Source organism: Manis pentadactyla, chromosome 3, assembly GCF_030020395.1.
Source record: "Manis pentadactyla isolate mManPen7 chromosome 3, mManPen7.hap1, whole genome shotgun sequence".
Taxonomy (NCBI): Eukaryota; Metazoa; Chordata; class Mammalia; order Pholidota; family Manidae; genus Manis; species Manis pentadactyla.
In genome coordinates, this window is record NC_080021.1 from 55,571,161 (window position 1) to 55,591,935 (window position 20,775).

Here is a 20,775-nt window from a genome sequence, read left to right on the forward strand (position 1 = left end):
CATCACCACAATCAAGGTAATAAGCATATCCATCTAAAAGTTTCCTTGCATCCCTTTGGAGTTTTTGTTGTTTTTAGTTTAGTTTAGTTTAGTTTAGTTTAGTTTTTTTAGTGGTGTTATGGTAAGACCATTTGACATGAGTTCTTCCCTTTTAACAAAATTTAAGTGCACAATACCTTACTGTTAACTACAGGCACTTACGAAATTAAACATACAACAACTATACTAAACCTATCCAACAATTGCACTATGAAGCATTTAACCAGACAATTAGATTGAGGCTTGCACAAACATCTGTGCATGAGGGTTTATGACCACTTTATTCATAATAACAAAAGAACAAAACCAAGGCAGCTGTCCTTTCACAGGATAATGATTAAACAAACTATGATACTTCATAATATAGAATACTATTCAACAACCAAAATGAATAAATTATTGATATATGTAATAACCTGGATGAATGTCCAGAGAACTATATTAAGTGAAAAAAGCCAATCCCAGAGGTTTACATACTATTTGATTCCATTCATATATGATTCTTGAAATGTCAAAATTACTGAAATGGATGGCAATTTAGTAGTTACCAGAATTTAAAGAGGAAGTGGTAACTGGATGGAAGAGTTATTAATGGGCAACATGAGGCATCTTTATGGTAATGGAAATATTCTGTATCTTGACTGTATCAATGCAAGATTCCCAATTGCAACCGTGTACTATAGTGCATATGAATTTACAATTCAAAACTTAAGAAAATTAAAAACCGTATGTCCTATTAATGCATGATTATTGCTACATGGATCTTGTGCAATGGTTATGGATCAAGTTTTCCCTTTCTCCCAAACACATGTCCAATTCAGCCATGGGGTTCAAAGTTCATGCCTGTCCAGTTGTCAGATTTTTCTTCTTTCTGAGACATGAAGCTTTATCTCATATGTTCTGAGCTCAGCTATACATTTAAAATACTTTTTGTTTTATTTTATTCAGCATGTCTAGGTGCCTGTAATGAGATTTTTTCCATATTATCATAGCCCTGTAGATTGCTGGATTTGGATGACTATGAATACTTATTTTTTCACTTAAATTATTTCTTATAGAATTAAATTTACAGCAAAATAAACTTCCAAGGACATGACTATCTGTCAGTTAAGATAAGTTACTATATTTTTTCCATTTTTCTCAGCTTGTAAATGATACTTTATTATTGTTACACATTTATGTTAGGATTAGATCATAAAAGGTTTTCAATTTCCCATTCAAAGCTTCCAAAAACTTATGTCAAATTCATGATACATATTCACATCAATAAAGGTTAAAATTATTTAGGAAATATTTTTCAGGAAGTATTTCTTTTCAGTACTCACTGTATGTCAGTCAAAGGAAAAGGGAGTTGATCTTAGTGAATTGAATTAACCAGTTTTTCAAAACAAACAGAAATGAAAAAAAGTAGTGTAGTGTACTGAATTGAAAATACCTGAACTTCATTTAAGAATATATGTAAATAATAAGGTGCTGTTTACACACTTTCTAATTAATACAGTGATAGCTGGGAATACATGAGAATTTGTTCTGTAAACTTACTCTAACCTAATACCAATTTCAATTTCATTTCCTTTCAGAATACCCCTGAAAATTATTATATGCTATCACTGTTACCCTATAATAATAATAGAATAAAACCATGCTGGGATAAAAATTCTAATTCTTATGCTGGATCATAGGAGCTGTGGAAGCATTGCAGGTTGAAAAAGACCTGCTTTAAAAAATTCCAGTATACCTATATAAAAAGACACAACCTTGCCATGCATCTAACTCATAATCAGATGATATTTATGCTATGATTTGACTGTATTGTTGATAAGATACGTAAGAGTATTATTTAGAATCTTACCATGTATGTAAAATGTCCATCTTGTACTATTTACATAAGGATTATAATGATATCATGGTCTCAGCGGACTTGCGCTAAGAATTTCACTCTCCATCCTTTAACTTCTAAGTATCCTACTTAAACCAAAAGCACACCCCAATTGTAGTTGTGACTCTAAACAACAAGAAAATATATTGATTTCTTGTGTGTACTAGACAAAGGCTAGATCTCAAAAACAATAAAATGCATACTTTCTGTCTTTTAAGAGCCTGTAGATGTCTGAAGATCCTAGGAAGAGTTCTCTTTTTTTTTTCCTACTGTGTACCACTCAGGTGCTGACTGATGTATGACAAAAATGGTTATTTGAGGAAAGTTTAGTAAAATGACTAGTTACACAAGGTTAGGCAAGGTGGAGGGAATCTATAAGAAGTAATACAATAAAAACAGGAAGTCATTCATTCATTAGATGTCAAGCCAGGGTAAGGAGAGAAAACAGTGACTGGAAGCCACATCTGAGAGAGTTGGGTGGAGAGGGCTGCCTGGCTGAAGCTTTGCCTTCTCACTAAGCAGTTGTGATTCTGTCTGCATGCAGGGATTGGAGGAATACATTTCCACACCTCACTCTCCTTCTTCCACTGATGTCCTAGGTTGAACCCAATGAAGAGTCAGAGGGCAATAAATTCCACTATTGTAATCCATAGTGATCAACCTCTCATGGCACAAAGCAGGGCAGAAAGAAGTGGAGAGTGGATCCGGAAGGGTAAACAAAGATATCCTGTACTCACTGTGATACATGAACGACCTCAATGTGCTTCTGCTAGTACAGATAGCTCCGTGTGGTTTGCTTCTCGGGTAAGAATAGCTTCATAGTATCTGGGATTCTCCTTGAATTCTATTCACTTTTCCTTAACCAATCTTCAATACTTTACCATATTCAAAGCTAGATTCAGGATTATTGGACTGAACTAAAATAATTTCATTGCACTTCCCTTATTTTTAAAATTGAGACAAAATTATACCTGAGCTTTGTTATTTTAAAATCAAAATCAGATGAGGTAAAATACATAATATGTTCATTGCATCATTTACCTCAACCAATTATGCCACTGTAGTGCTAAAGGAATGTAGTCTGATTTTAATAAATGTTAGTGCCTTTAAGAATTAAGTAAATTAATCTATCAGCAAGTATATCAAAGATAGATGACCTTTGAATTAAATGTTCTTCCCCTTCTCTACAAGGACAATAGGTAGCTCGCTCAATCTCATTTTGTCTGGTTGATATATGTCATATCTCAATGTCAAGTTAATTTACAAATATTTCATCTTATCCAGAAGTTGCTAAATTTGTAGGTGAATATCAATGAAACCAAGGGATGAATGACATTTTGGTGTTGAAGAAAGAACAAGTAATGGAGAATTTCAAACCTTGGCTAAAAGTAATTGTTCTATATTAAACAGCTTGATGAGCTAAAGTTAACAACTTGTAAGTACAACTTGTCATAAATTTAAATTAGGAAGGCCAAAATGGACTATTTTGGCATAAAACAATATTACTAAAATATTTTTTACAGATTCAATGAACTCAGTGTATTAGAATCTTTAATATGAATGTAATGATTTAAGGCAAGTGATTTTTTTATGAAATGTGTATATTAGAGCCAACACACACACAAGCCCCTCAAAAATATTACGGATGAGGGACATTAAGGTTTCTCAAATAAATGTCAAAATTAGTACATAATCAAAAAAGAATAAACACGACTGCAAGATGAAATTCTCAATTCATTTTCATTTTCATGGGGGTTGTAAAATATGAAAATTACAATATGTCATTTAAACATTTCAGAAATAAATATATAAGGATCCCTCATTTTATTTTTTTCTAAAATGTATTTAGGTAGTTAAGTATTTCAATTATTTCTGATGTTACATTCCAACCAATCTCTTGCAAAACTTGTCTGGAATATTACATTTTCCTTAAGCTTTTTCATTTTTTTATTATTCATTTTCATTCCCCAAAATATTTTACATCTATAGCACCATAAATGTAATTTAAAAGGAATCCCTTTGTGACAATAATAATAAATTCTTGTATTTGACAGGATTTTATAACTTTAAAAGCATTCCATTTCAAACAAATGTTTTATCTTCACATCTTTATAATGAAACACTTTTTAAAATAATTAATTAATTAATTCTTATTTTTTTGAAGAACGTTATGTTTACTAGGCTCTCCCCTACCCCAAGTCCCCCCTACAAATCCCATTACAGTCACTGTCCATCAGCATAGTAAGATGTTGTAGAATCACTACTTATCTTCTCTGTGTTGTACAGCCCTCCCCTTTCCACCACCCCCCACATTATACATGCTAATCATAATACCTCCTTTCTTCTTTCCCGCCCTTATCCCTCCCTACCCTCCCATTCTCCCCAGTCTCTTTCCCTTTGGTAACTGTTAGTCCATTCTTGGGTTCTGTGATTCTGCTGCTGTTTTGTTCCTTCAGTTTTTCTTTTGTTCTTATACTCCACAGATGAGTGAAATCATTTGGTATTTGTTTTTCTCCACTTGGCTTATTTCACTGAGCATAATACCCTCTAGCTCTATCCATGTTGCAAATGGTAGGATTTGTTTCTTTCTTATGGCTGAATAATATTCCATTGTGTATATGTACCACATCTTCTTTATCCATTCATCTACTGATGGACACTTAGGTTGCATCTGTCTTTTTCAAACTGGAGTGCTGCATCCTTAGGATAAATTCCTAGAAGTGGAATTCCTGGGTCAAATGGTAAGTCTATTTTGAGCATTTTGAGGAACCTCCATACTGCTTTCCACAATGGTTGAACTAATTTACATTCCCACCAACAGTGTAAGAGGGTTCCCCTTTCTCCGCATCCTCGCCAACATTTGTTGTTGTTTGTCTTTTGGATGGTGGCCATCCTTACTGGTGTGAGGTGATATCTCATTGTGGTTTTAATTTGCATTTCTCTGATAACTAGCGATGTGGAGCATCTTTTCATGTGTCTGTTGGCCATCTGAATTTCTTCTTTGGAGAACTGTCTGTTCAGCTCCTCTGCCCATTTATTAATTGGATTATTTGCTTTTTGTTTGTTGAGGAGCATGACCTCTTTATATATTTTGGATGTCAAGCTTTTATCGGATCTGTTATTTACAAAAATATTCTCCCATACTGTAGGGTACCTTTTTGTTCTATTAATGGTGTCCTTTGCTGTACAGAAGCTTTTTAGCTTGATATAGTCCCACTTGTTCATTTTCGCTTTTGTTTTCCTTGCCCGGGGAGATATATTCATGAAGTTGCTAATATTCACATCCAAGATATTTTTGCCTATGTTTTTTTCTAAGAGTTTTATGGTTTCTATAATGAAACACTTTTATGTATTATAATTTTTCTTCCTCTACATGTAATTCTAATAAACACAGGAGCCTCAAAAAGTACTGCTTTCAATTCAATTCTTTCATTATTCTCTTTTATAAAATTTATTTTCCTCTTCAGACAAGTTTTCTGGTCTTTTCAAAACACTTGTAGGTTCCTGAATATTTCTACTTTTCCAGAGCAACATTGTCCTTAAGGTTGTGTTCCTCTTCCCCCTTTCTTTTTAATTACATATTACAAACTATTTTTTAAACTATAGATCACCTACTATCTTCTCTTCTGTAATTTCTTCATTGACTCAAAAATTCTGAGTCTCCATTGAGAGACACTGTTTTATTCAGTCCCCTCCTCTCTGCACACTTCTGCATAGGTAATGAATTTCTGTCCTGAGATTGTAGTTATTTATTTTTTTTACAACACTTTATATCTCGGTCCCAGTTTTTGTATTTCCTCTGATCACTGTAAAATGATCTCAATTTCCTCCTTCTCTAGTCAGTCAATTACAACTCTTTAAATAGGGTTTTCAGTGATACTTTGGAAATTTTTTTCCTACTGTTTCATTAGATCTTGAGCATTTAATTTCTGCATTTTCATTTTCATCATTCTGTTTTCCTCATAGTTCATATATCAATTTTTTAAAGGTTTGCCCTAGACCAAAGATCTCACTTCTTACTTGGATTTCAACATAAGCAAAAGAGTGATGTGTTGTTCCTAAATACCTTGATGCTTTCCTTCTTCCCATTTTTCTCTTGGGACCCAATTGTCTGTAAAATCCTTATCAGCATTGCTGGAGAAGTTTGGTGGAAAACATACCAATTAATGTACAAGTGGAACTATTTGATCTTGGGTTAAATTGCTAATACCAACATTTGTTGTATGTTATTTATCTTTAATATTTCTTCTTTAGGTTTTCTACTTCCTTTTGCTAACATTTACTCTGTTCAAACTGTCTTCTAAGCTGTCCCTGATTTTATAATATCCTTTTCATATGTTTCAAAATGTCATAATTATGTAATTAAACTGGCTTTCGATCTACCTTTTCTGCCTTCTATGTTACCCTTATTAAATATCCTCTCCAATATTCCTGTTATTTCCAGGGCAATGCTATTATTAATGGCCATATTTATTTTATCATATGGTCTTTCCCAGATTTAATAGTTGTGTAGAGTTTTTTAATGTTAAGGATTCCTGTTCCTATTGTTCTTTATTTATTTTTCATTGATTAAGAATATTTATACTTTATATTTCATAGTGACACTTACTTTCCCTTCATCCCTTCTGTAAAAAGAAGTAGGACTTAAAATTTCTCAATTCTTTGTAAGTAATTTGTGAAATTGACAGTAGGGATCATATTTTAATGTTTTATTCTAATGTTTGGCTAGAAATCTTCCATTTCTCTGATGTTATATGTTCATACATTTGATCTCTACTTGCAATCATCTTTACACTCTTGCTTTCTCACTTTTTTATCCAGTAGTAAATGCATGACTTACCTTGTGGCTCATTTTCCTTTCTAAAATCCTTATGAGCATCGCATAAAATAAGGTTAATGGAAAAAAGATCAAACAGTATAAATCAAATTGGTGCTTGGAACTACTTGATATTGGGTTCAAATCATTATACCAAAATTTTTTATTTATTATTTTCTCTTATGTTTTTGCTTTGTGTTTTCTTTGTCTATATTTTTCTAATGTTAAAATTTCATGCCATGTTGTACTTTACCTAATGTTGTTAATTACTGCTATTTATACTAAACAATCTTAATTGTCTAAAAATAATATTTAAAATAAATGATCTTAGGAGGAAGTTAGATTTCCTTCATGGGAACATTTGATATGATAATTTGGGGGAGGATTTTTATAGTACAAACATATCTTTCTATCTTCATGATTTTGCCAAGGTAATTCTTTTCTGGAACAATCCTGGATAGTATAATGCAGCACTTTTTTCCTATAATACCCCTGATAATATCTATAGCTAGATGAATACTGTATTCTAGCTATTAGGTTAAAAGTTTTAAAACATTTTACTGTTGCTAAGTACATGTAGAGAAGAAAAATTTTCCACTTGTGGGTAGGTTTTATTACATATTGGGAGGGATCATGTGAATATTCCTCTTAATTAGGTAAAAGTGAAATAGGAGAATGCCCCATATGGTATTTAAAGATTGAAACTAAGTCTTTTGTAATTTTATCAAGGCTGTCATTCTCCAGAATTTTTGGAACAGAGAGAAAATAGATTATTTGAATAGGAAAGCAACGGCCTTCTGAGAGAGAAAAGGCTGATAGCATGACCTTGTCTTTTAGGATCAGAAGTGAAGAAAATCTGTCAGAAGAAACTGAAGTGTTTATGATCAAAATCTTTTATAAAGAATGAACACCAAAAACGCTAATGTGTCACTGAATAGAAAAAAAAAAATTCTGCCCTTTTGACCTGGTCTTGGTGCATCTTCCCACAGAGTTCATTATGGAGCATTTTACATACTCAGCTGTTCATTACATTCAGGGCACAGACATTGTGGCATTATACGCTTTTGAGAACACAAAATTAAGTAGGATCTATAATACTCTCATATAAGAAAGTTATTAACTGATAGGTTAGGTGATGATTCAATAACCAACAATCACAGAATCTCAATGGCTTAAAACAAGTTTCATCACTACGCTGACAATGCTGGTTGGCAGCGGTGTCTTAAAATGTAGGCCAATAAAGGCTCTTAAGACGCTTTCACCCAGAAGTGACAAACATCCCTTATGCACATATTTCTCATGTTTCATTGGCCAAAGAATGTCATCTAGCCATGCTTAACATCAAAGGTGCAGGGAAACTCAAGAAAACCAGAAACACTGATGAGCAGCACTACTGACTTCTACAGCATTATATGTATAGACATTTTGTAGACACTACTTAATATTTTGCCTACATTACTGCAACTCTGGGGAGAAGAAATCCTGGGGCAAAACACCTCTAAAACTGAAATCAGTCAAAGGGAGAAATAAAGTTTAAAACCCATTTATTGTTAAGGCTGGGAGCCAAGATGGTGGCGTGAGTAGAGCAGCAGAAATCTCCTCCCAAAACCACATATACTTAGGAAAATATAACAAATACAACTCTTCCTAGAATAGAGACCAGAGGACACAGGACAACATCCAGACCACATCCACACCTGCGAGAACCCAGCGCCTCACGAAGGGGGTAAGATACAAGCCTCAGCCCGGCGAGACATAATCGCCCCTCACCCCAGCTCCCAGTGGGAGGAGAAGAGTCGGAGCGGGGAGGGAGAGAGAGCCCAGGACTGCTGAACACCCAGCCCTAGCCATCCGCAACAGACGCAGACACAGTGCACACGTGGGATACTGGATAATAGGGAAACAGGAAAGCAAGACCTGTGAGCAGGGCCCTGAGGCCAGTGCCCAGGAACAAAGAAAAGCGAGCGGCCTTTTTTTTTTTTTTAATTTAATTTTTTCTTTTTTTTTTTGCGAGTGCTTTTTGGAAGTCTTAAAGGGACAGGGACCCCAAAACTGGACGGAAGCGTCCCAGGACACTTAGTCCAGAGGCAGGAAATCTGGGGATCTCTGGGCACTCTAACCCCCTGGACAGCAGGGAGCAAGGAGGCCCCTCACGGAGATACATAGCCTCCCGGCCGCACCCTATCCAACGCGGCACCACCATATCGGAGCGGCTGCACGAGGCAAGCCATGCCCACAGCAACAATGGAGATAAACTCCATAGCAGCTGGGCAGGAATCAGAAGCCCTGTCTGTGTGCAGCTGCCCAGCACAAGCCACTAGAGGCCGCTGTTCTCCCAGGAAAGGAAGGCCACAAACCAACAAGAAGGGAAGACCTTCCAGCCGTCACTAGTGCCAGCTCTGCAAACTAACTCTAACACCATGAAAAGGCAAAATTACAGGCAGACAAAGATCACAGAGTCAACAACTGAGAAGGAGACAGACCTAACCAGTCTTCCTGAAAAAGAATTCAAAATAAAAATCATAAACATGCTGATGGAGATGCAGAGAAATATACAAGAGCTAAGGGATGAAGTCCGGAAGGAGATTACAGATGCCTGGAAAGAGATTACAGAAGTGAAACAAACTCTGGAAGGATTTATGAGCAGAATGGATAAGATGCAAGAGGCCATTGATGGAATAGACACCAGAGAACAGGAATGCATAGAAGCTGACATAGAGAGAGATAAAAGGATCTCCAGGAATTAAACAATATTAAGAGAACTGTGTGACCAATCCAAAAGGAACAATATCCATATTTAGGGGTACTAGAAGAAGAAGAGAGAGAAAAGGGGATAGAAAGTGTCTTTGAAGAAATAATTGCTGAAAACTTCCCCAAACTGGGGGAGGAAATAATCAAACAGACCACGGAAATACACAGAATGCCCAATAGAAAGGATCCAAGGAGGACAACACCAAGACACATAATAATTAAAATGGCAAAGATCAAGGAAAAGAAAAGAGATTTAAAGGCAGCTAGAGAGAAAAAGGTGACCTATAAAGGAAAACCCATCAGGCTATCATCAGATGTCTCGACAGAAACCTTACAGGCCAGAAGAGAATGGCATGATATATTTAATGCAATGAAACAGAAGGGCCTTGAACCAAGGATACTGTATCCAGCACGATTATCATTTAAATATGAAGGAGGGATTAAACAATTCCCAGACAAGCAAAAGTTGAGGGAATTTGCCTCCCACAAACCACCTCTACAGGGTATTTTAGAGGGACTGTTCTAGATGGAAGCACTCCTAAAACTAAACAGATGTCACCAGAGAAAATAAAATCACAGCAAAGACAGCAGACCAACCAAATACTAACTAAAGGCAAAAAATTAAAATCAACTACCCACTAAAAGCTGTTGAAGGAAACATGAAAGAGCACAGAATTAAACAACCAACATATAAAGAATGGAGGAGGAGGAATAAGAAGGGAGAGAATAAAAGAATCTCCAGACAGTGTATGTAACAGCTCAATAAGTGAGGTAAGTTAGGCAGTAAGATACTAAAGAGGCTAACATTGAACTTTGGTAACCACGAATCTAAAGCCTGCAATGGCAATAAGTACATATATTTCAATAGTCACCCTAAATGTAAATGGACTGAATGCAACAATCAAAAGACACAGAGTCATAGAATGGATAAAAAAGCAAGACCCATCTATATGCTGCTTACAAGAAACTCACCTCAAACCCAAAGACATGCACAAACTAAAAGTCAAGGGATGGAAAAACATACCTCAGGCAAACAACAGAGAGAAGAAAGCAGTGGTTGCAGTACTAATATCAGACAAAATAGACTTCAAAACAAAGAAAGTAATAAGAGATAAAGAAGCACATTACATAATGATAAAGGGCTCAGTCCAACAAGAGGATATAACCATTCTAAATATATATGCACCCAACACAGGAGCACCAGCATATGTGAAACAAATACTAATAGAACTAAAGGGGGAAATAGTCTGCAATGCATTCATTTTGGGAGACTTCAACACACCACTCACCCCAAAGGATAGATCCACCGGTCAGAAAATAAGTAAGGACACAGAGGCAATGAAGAAAACACTATAATAGATGGACCTAGTAGACATCTATAGAACTCTACATCCAAAAGCAACAAGATATACATTCTTCTCAAGTGCACATGGAACATTCTCCAGAATAGACCACATACCAGCTCACAAAAAGAACCTCAGTAAATTCCAAAACACTGATATTCTACCAATCAACTTTTCAGACCACAAAGGTATAAAACTAGAAATAAATTCTACAAACAAAACAAAAAGGCTCACAAACACATGGAAGCTTAACAACATGCTCCTAAATAATCAATGGATCAACGAACAAATTAAAATTGACATCAAGGAATATATGGAAACAAATGACAACAAAAATACAAAGCGCCAACTTCTGTGGGACGCAGTGAAAGCAGTCCTAAGAGGAAAGTATACAGCAATCCAGGCATATTTAAAGAAGGAAGAACAATCCCAAATGAATAGTCTAACATCACAATTATCGAAACTGGAAAAAGAAGAACAAATGAGGCCTAAAGTCAGCAGAAGGGGGGACATAATAAAGATCAGAGAAGAAATAAACAAAATTGAGAAGAATAAAACAACAGCAAAAATCAATGAAACCAAGAGCTGGTTCTTTGAGAAAATAAACAAAATAAATAAGCCTCTAGCCAAATTTATTAAGAGAAAAAGAGAATCAACACAAATCAACAGAAACAGAAATGAGAAAGGAAAAATCACGACAGACTCCACAGAAATACAAAGAATTATTAAAGACTACTATGAAAACCTATATGCCAACAAGCTGGAAAACCTAGAAGAAATGGACAACTTCCTAGAAAAATACAACCTTCCAAGACTGACCAAGGAAGAAACACAAAACTTAAACAAACCAATTATGAGCAAAGAAATTAAAACAGTAATCAAACAACTACCAAAGAACAAAATCCACGGACCAGACAGATTTACCTCAGAATTTTATCAGACACACAGAGAAGACATAATACCCTTTCTCCTTAAAGTTTTCCAAAAAGTAGAAGAGGAGGGAATACTCCCAAACTCATTCTATGAAGCCAACATCACCCTAATACCAAAACCAGGCAAACACCCCACCAAAAAAGAAAACTACAGACCAATAAACCTGATGAACGTAGATGCAAAAATACTCAACAAAATATTAGCAAACTGAATTCAAAAATATATCAAAAGAATCATACACCATGACCAAGTGGGATTCACCCAAGGGATGCAGGATGGTACAACATTCGAAAATCCATCAACATCATCCACCACATCAACAAAAAGAAAGACAACACCAACGTGATCATATCCATAGATGCTGAAAAAGCATTTGACAAAATTCAACATCCATTCATGATAAAAATTCTCAGCAATATGGGTATAGAGGGCAAGTACCTCAATATAATAAAGGACATATATGATAAACCCACAGCCAACATTATATTGAACAGTGAGAAGCTGAAAGCTTTTCCACTGATATCGGGAAAAACACAGGGATGCCCACTCTCCCCACTGCTATTTAACATAGTACTGGAGGTCCAAGCCATGGCAATCAGACAAAACAAAGAAATACAAGGAATCTAGATTGGTTAGGAAGAAGTGAAACCCTCACTATTTACAGATGACATGATATTGTATGTAAAAAACCCTAAAGACTCCACCCCAAAACTACTAGAACTGATATCAGAATACAGCAAAGTTGCAGGATACAAAATTAACACACAGAAATCTGTGGCTTTCCAATACACTAACAATGAACCAATAGAAAGAGATATCAGGAAAACAACTCCATTCACAATTGCATCAAAAAGAATAAAATACCTAAGAATAAATCTAACCAAAGAAGTGAAAGACCTATACCCTGAAAACTACAAGTCACTCTTAAGAGAAATTAAAGGGGACACTAACAAATGGAAACTCATCCCATGCTCATGGCTAGGAAGAATTAATATCATCAAAATGGCCATCCTGCCCAAAGCAATATGCAGATTTGATGCAATCCCTATCAAATTACCAGCAACATTCTTCAACGAACTGGAACAAATAGTTCAAAAATTCATGTGGAAACACCAAAGACCCCCAATAGACAAAGCAATCCTGAGAAAGAAGAATAAAGTAGGGGGGATCTCACTCCCCAACTTCAAGCTCTACTACAAAGCCATAGTAATCAAGATAATTTGGTACTGGCACAAGAACAGAGCCACAGACCAATGGAACAGATTAGAGACTCCAGACATTAACCCAAACATATGTGGTCAATTAATATTTGATAAAGGAGCTATGGACATACAATGGGGAAATGACAGTCTCTTCAACAGATGGTGCTGGCAAAACTGGACAGCTACATGTAGGAGAATGAAACTGGATCATTGTCTAACCCCTCAAACAAAAGTAAATTCAAAATGGATCAAAGACCTGAATGTAAGTCATGAAACCATAAATCTCTTAGAAAAAAATGTAGGCAAAAACCTCTTAGACATAAACATGAGTGACCTCTTCTTGAACATATCTCCCCGGGAAAGGAAAACAACAGCAAAAATCAACAAGTGGGACTATATTAAGCTGAAAACTTCTGTAAAGCAAAAGACACCATCATTAGAACAAAATGGAACCCTACAGAATGGGAGAATATATTTGTAAATGACAGATCCGATAAAGGCTTGATGTCTAATATATATAAAGAGCTCACCCTCCTCAACAAACAAAAGACAAATAATCTAATTAAAAAATGGGCAGAGTAACTGAACAGACAGTTGTCCAAAAAAGAAATACAGATGGCCAATAGACAGATGAAAAGATGTTCCACATCGCTAATTATCAGCGAAATGCAAATTAAAACCACAATGAGGTATCACCTCACACCAGTAAGGATGGCTACCATCCAAAAGACAAACAACAACAAATGTTGGCAAGGTTCTGGAGAAAGGGGAAACCTCCTACACTGCTGATGGGAATGTAAATTAGTTCAACCATTGTGGAAAGCAGTATGGACGTTTCTCAAAATGCTCAAAATAGACTTACCATTTGACCCAGGAATTCCACTTCTAGGAATTTACCCTAAGAATGCAGCAGTACAGTTTGAAAAAGACAGATGCACCCCTCTGTTTATCGCAGCACTATTTACAATAGCCAAGAATTGGAAGCAACCTAATTGTCCATCAGTAGATGAATGGATACAGAAGATGTGGTACATATACACAATGGAATATTATTCAGCTATAAGAAGAAAACAAATCCTACTATTTGCAACAACATGGATGGAGCTAGAGTGTATCATTCTCAGTGAAATAAGCCAAGTGGAGAAAGAGAAATACCAAACGATTTCACTCATCTGTGGAGTATAAGAACAAAGGAAAAACTGAAGGAACAAAACAGCAGCAGAATCACAGAACCCAAGAATGGACTAAGAGGTACCAAATGGAAAGGGACTGGGGAGGATGGGTGGGTAGGGAGGGATAAGGAGGGGAAGAATAAAGGGGGTTTTTGATTAGCATACATAATGGGGTGGGTAGGAGAAAGGGGAGGGCTGTACAACACAGAGAAGACAAGTAGTGATTATACAACATTTTGCTATGCTGATGGTCAGTGACTGTAAGGGGGTTTGTGGGGGGGGACCTGATATAGGGGAGAACCTAGTAAACATAATATTCTTCATGTAATTGTAGATTAATTATATCAAAAAAAATTTTTAAAAAGAAAGAATAGGTGGATTTCTCCCTGTTAGGATAATACTAACTGCCAGTCACTGATTAATGCATGCTTTAAATATCCTTAATTTTGATCATTTCTAAGGTGTCAGATGATCAGCTATGAAGTACATTTTTCTAATAATATTCCTTTCTCTTAAAAAAAAAAAAAGCAGTTCCTGTGTGTTGATCTCCAATAAGTTCTTCACAATTGTATAAAGGGCTTATCAAAGGGTTGGCAAAGGGTTTGTTTGTGTTTATACAGAGGATCAAAGCCTAATTTGGCTACCCAGAAAACGAATTAAGATACAATATGAAGAAGAACTTCCAACATCAACATTCTCTGGAAGAGTCATTCCAGAAGATGATCATCAAAAAACTTCAACAAAGATCCTGGCGCTGTTGCAGTTCATCCCACCGGTTCCTGGACTTGCCATTGGAATGAAGAAGGAGATATCTAAGCTGGCCTGTTCATACAGTAAAACAACAAATCTGACTGGATCTATACTGTCGGAACTCAACCAAGAATTAGGAGAAGTGCAAGTTGCAGCACTCCAAAATCTTGAGACTACAGACTATCTACTGTTAAAAGAACATATGGGATGTGAACAGTTCCCAGGAATGTGTTGTTTTAATTTGTCTGATTTTTTTCAAACTATTCAAATTCAGTTAGACAATATCCATCATATCACTGATAAGTTTTCACAAATGCCTAGGGTGCCTAACTGGTTTTCTTGCTTTCACTGGAGATGGCTGGTAATTGTAGGTCTGCTTTCATTATGTAGCTGTATTCCTATTATGTTAATGTGTGCACACAGTTTAATTAGTAATTTAAAACCTACACACGCTTATGTTACACTACAAGAAGATATGCCAAAGAAATAATCAATCTTCCCATGTTTTCTTCTGTCTGCTACTTCTATAGCTTCTCTTCTTCCTTCATAACTACAACCCTTAAGTAGAATTCGTGCCTCATATCGAATTTACCGAGTATCATAATTCTTCCAAGTGGTAAAGATACCTCAAGACAAATGCTGGGCATAGAAGCCACAGGGCATAAATCTGCAGAAAAGTAAAAAACTGACTTTTCAAAGTATATTGCTTCTCTCTCACTTACCAACTTTACATTTCCCTGTATGGCCCCGGAAGATAACTGGTTAGCCAGAGACAGGTAAGATTCCTCAAGGGAGGAACAACCTAAGACAGGCACAGTTGCAGGGGGGGGCCATCAGGTGAGAAATTGGGGATCAACAGAGGTTAGGCTTAGAACCTCACCCCCCCGTTTTGAGAGAAATCTTCTGCATCCATGGATGTTTTGTTGCCCTTGTCTAGCTTGGATTAATACTTAGTCTAGAGGCACACACCTGATCATCTACATTTGCCCTCTTACAGCACTAAACTATGTTTTCTACCTTTATCTTGCATCTACCTACCACTTCAGCATTTTATTAAAAAAAAAAAATAATAATAATAATAATAGTAATGGAGAAATGTGGGATTCACATATAAATCAAGTATAAAAATCAAACGAATAATCATAATTGACCTGATTGTTTATAATTCATGATGCGTGATCAAAACCGAAAGTTTCTGTGATGACTGCCTTTGCACTGTTCACCATGTAAGAACTTATTCACTATGTAAGAACTTGTTCACCATGTAAAACCTTGTTCGTTGTGCTTCAGAAGATTGGAGACTATTGAGAATTAGGCTTGGGGTTGATTAATGATTGTGCATTGAGTCCCCTACACAGAATCTTATTGTTGTTGACAACCATATGATCAATAAATATGAGAGATGCCATCTCAAAAGAAAAAAAACCCGTTTATTGTTTATAAACTGTGGTCCAGGGCCATTTATCTCTCCTGCTCTGGCAGAAGCAAGCAAGACCTCACCACAATCTCTCAGGTTCAGATATGGAGATGATATGGAGGTGATATGGAGATGAACTACTTCTCTCCACCCCTTAGGAATGGCTGTTCATATGGAGATGCACTAAAGCCAGGTGAGATATTCTGGAATATTATAGTTTTACCCACAGTTAGATACATAGTTGACTAGACACCATTTAAGTTCCAGTAAAATGATGTGATTCAGTGGAAACAGAACAATGAAGAATTTTAGAATTCTGTTTTTTAAGTACTTAATTTCCTACTGTTTCCTTTTTGGACCTAAATTTCATTTCCTGTACACTTTTTCCCAGATCACATAAAACAGATTTATAGTTATGCATCAATGATATTTTTAAATATTGTAAAAAAATAAGTAAATAGAAGAACATAAAACAATGATTAAATTCGCAAAGTCAGTTTGGGAAAAATAATGAATGACATTGGATAAATCTTTTTTCAAAGTGGCTAAATTGTTGGCAGTTTAAATGTTGATGTATAGACTGGTAACAAAATACACAAATGAGTGGTAGGCTTAACAGTATATGAAAGAAATTATGCAGATAATCAATATTGGTATCAAAATGATCACTGTTCCTTCACAGCTAAAAGACATTTAATTATTAATACTACTCAGATTTTAATCTGCCCTATGACCATGAGTGCCTTAAAGTTTTCCTCAGATTAACTGAATTTTATATAGCCTTCTTTCTAAGACCCCTAATTCTCCTTTTGTTTACATTTACATTAGAAAGCTTGTAAATATTTTATCTGCATCTTTGAAATAAAAATATTTTTAAAAGTCTTTAGCCAGTTTTATAGCTCAAGAGTGTCTTTCAGGGACCTGGGAGCCATGTCTTTGAAAGGTAATTGCCAAGGAAGGTAGCTTCCCTATTTCTCAGTCTCTTTAGAAGGGGAGAAGTCTATTCCATTTAGAACCTTGCTCTACCTTGTAAAAGGACTTCCTGTCAAAGCAATAGGAGAAATAGCCAATTTCAAAAAACACAGTCAGTGATCTCTCTCTCTCTCTCATCCCATAGTTTAAATACCCTCCTGTCCATTGTTCTTTCAGCAGAGTTGTGTGCAGACTTCCTTCTAATCCCTCTTCCCTACTGCGACAGCCTTGAATGAATTCTCCCTTGCCTGTTTATCTTTATCCAGTGTAATTTTACTTTGATCTTATAGTCTAATTCTCTCGCTCTTTTCCTTCCCTTATACTGTGAATCTTGCCCAATTTTGTTAGGAATGTTAGGTATAAGGACATGAGCAGCCAGCAAAGGGGAAGATAAGGCTCAAAGAAAAAAACTGCCCAAACTCTGTCCAGGGAGGTGGTTCCAATGTGGAGATAACAAAGGCTTTGCAGGGAAATAACTTCCTCCCCAACCAGATCACAATAGAGCAGAAGTAAATCAATACACCTCAACATGCGAAAAGGACATGCGCACCGAGAAGGATGACTACAAAGAAAGACCTGTAAATGAAATAACCCCACCTTGTCAGTCAGAGGTGCCTCCTAACCAGAATGCAAAATTTAAGCCTCCTTCCTGCCTAACAGATCAAGGCCTTTGTCTACCTTGAATCAGGCCCGCTTCTCCCTTGCAGTGGATTCAAATAAAACTTTCCCTCTGCTTGCTATCTATCTCTGTCTTTCAATTCTTTGCTGAGGTGAGGACAAGGACCAAGGACAGTGAACTCAACCGTAACGCTTTCATGACTGCATAGAAGGATATGTATTCTTTCACTCCTGTCATTTATGTTTCCAAACATTACATGCATATACAGACTATATTTTGCAAAAATTTAACAGTATTACACATATTTTTGAAGAAATTTTCACTGCTTCTTAGCTATGGAATTTTTGCTCTTACTTGAAAAGTATAAAAAAATTAGATTAGTATAATTGTATTTCCTGGAAATACACTAGAATTTATTTAAAAATATCTGAAGTAAATATCTAAATACATTGTCTGTATTGCCAAAACAAAAACAAAACAAACTAGTAGTATTCTCAACATGGTAAGAAAATGTTTTCCTCCCTCCCTCCCTCCCCCCTTCACCCCTTCCCCCTTCTCCACCTTCTCCTCCTTCCCCCTTCCCTCCCTCCCTCCCTACTTCCTTCCTTCCTTCCTTCATCCTTGCCTCCCTCCCTGCCTCCCTTCATTCCTTCATTCCTTCCTTCCATTTTCTCAAGTCTCAATAAGCCTCTCACCAACTCCCATCATAATTTAGAAGTATGAAATAAACTAATTAGTTTGGGCATTTGAAATTTTAGTTGCTATAAAAGTTAATTCTTCAAAATTAATTGCCATAGTTTTAGCATTATTGATTCATTTCCTTTAAAGCCTTTTCATTCTTCCTACTCATGCTGTCTGACTTTCCATCGCTCAGATTTAGCACATGAAAAGACCAGTTTGGATGCTTAAATAAATAAATGAAGGAAAAAAATAAATAAGCAATCATTTACACAGTTATGCTTTAACCATGTGGCTGTAGAGGTTTTCACGAAGTTATAATGTTTGAAATAAAGACCATTCTAAAACAAAGCTTTTCTGTCACATTTGAAGAATAAAATGTTAACTATTAGCTAAAGTTAGATTGATTAATCTTTTGCTGTGCTACTGACCATAAAAAGTCCAGTGAAAGCTCATAAATTACTGTCAAATCCTGATTCTCAGACTACTACCCAACTATGTAGTGATTTATAACTATTATGATACAGACAATATGACTATTCCTTTATACAATATAGTTCTCTCTTTAAATACTAATTAATCCATGTCTGTTTTGAGAAGCCATGTGATTCATAATGGGAAAAATATTTCTCATTGATGCCATTATTTCAAATCTGTAAGCATTGGAAAATGGAGAGGTAGTTTAATTTTACAGGTGTTTCCTAATATCACAGTGGCTAAAATTGTAGAGATTAGAATCCTCTCTAATAAGGGTACTATGTGGGCCACTGAATAAAATGGAATTTTAGCCAACTTAATTGCAGATAATTTAAACTTTAACATGTAATAACTTCACTTTCCAATTCAATTTGGCTCTGTAAATCCAGCCTATGATTCAGGGATTTGTAAAATAACCCTTGCCAAATATTAGAAAGTTTTCATAGTATTTTATAATGACTTAAATTTTTAGATGGTGTAGAATATTTAATATCATGGAAAACATTATCAGTAAGCAAAGTTTACATAAATTATTTTTTAAAGTAAACATTGTTATATTAATTTTATCCCATTGTTATTATAATTTATATTAATTAAAATGATAAGATTAATTTAAAATAAGTAAAGCTTTTAATTTAAATGTAAAAATGTTTTTCATTACATTGATATTCATGTACCCTGAAGAGAGAATAAATACTTTTAAATGAATCCTATTGACCTTGCATATAAATAGTATCTTACTCTGATCCAAGGATAATTATATATTCTGTTGTCCAAAATGCTCCAGAATGATCCTTCCTTTCATGACAGAGTATATCAACTTCACTAAGTTTTTCTTTGATATATTTGCTTAATTCAAGTATTTTAGCCTCTATAAAGAAGAATAAATGTTCTGCTTCAAAATATTTTGCCTTTAATTCAAACTAGGCAAACTGATTAGTTGGAGATTGGCCAGTGTCAAAATTGGCGAGTTATTTCAGTGTTTTTAATCAGATAGCAAATCTTAACCATGATATCAAATAGAGTCAATCCCTCCACAATAGCATTTAAAAGCCAGTAAGAAAACAAAGATTCACCCCTTACAAAAATATATAGAAGATTTTTGGCTCTAAAGTTATCTTCTCCAGATATAAAAGAAATTAGGAAGATTTTGTTTATAGATCTGGAATGTACATGACAACGTGAAACTAGAATAGTATTTATAAATAACAGAATAATTTAGAGAGTAACAGAGTCCAATAATTATAAAAAATGAGATAAAGTATAATTATCATTACACAGTATACTATGAAGCTTTCTTATAACTTATTTCAATATTCACTTAACGTTAATTCAGAATGTTTGTATTATGATAATCTCATTTGAACCTATGAAATCTTCAAATTTAGGGTTATATAACTTAAGTACTAGAAGAGATTTGGAACTATAAATTTCTTCTGTCACATATTTATTAATGGCACACTTTTGAGCATTCCCTCAGGAGATTTGTGTCAACAAGATAATCCATTCTATTTCACTGTCTTCTATAATCATGATGAAGTTCATTAATATATGTAACTCAATGATGTCTTCTAACACCATCCACTCCTATGAGAGAGACTTAGTGCTTACCAGATTCAGCCCTCCCTGGCTAACATTTCTTAGCATTGTCACAGTTGATGTGGCCATGTGACTACTCTGGGTAATGTACTCTGGGCAGAAGTGAAGTGTGTCACTTTTGGGCATAG

At 35.3% G+C, this 20,775-nt stretch overlaps 1 long non-coding RNA gene across 2 annotated transcripts in view; it reads right to left on the bottom strand.

Annotated features, from left to right (window-relative positions):
• LOC130682864 (uncharacterized) overlaps positions 1 to 20,775 on the bottom strand; it is a 308,951-nt gene that overhangs the window by 194,353 nt on the left and 93,823 nt on the right. For both annotated transcript variants that reach the window (XR_008996260.1, XR_008996259.1), the window contains exon 2: positions 15,855 to 15,919. This is a non-coding gene — a long non-coding RNA (uncharacterized LOC130682864). The remainder of the gene's footprint in view (positions 1 to 15,854; positions 15,920 to 20,775) is intronic.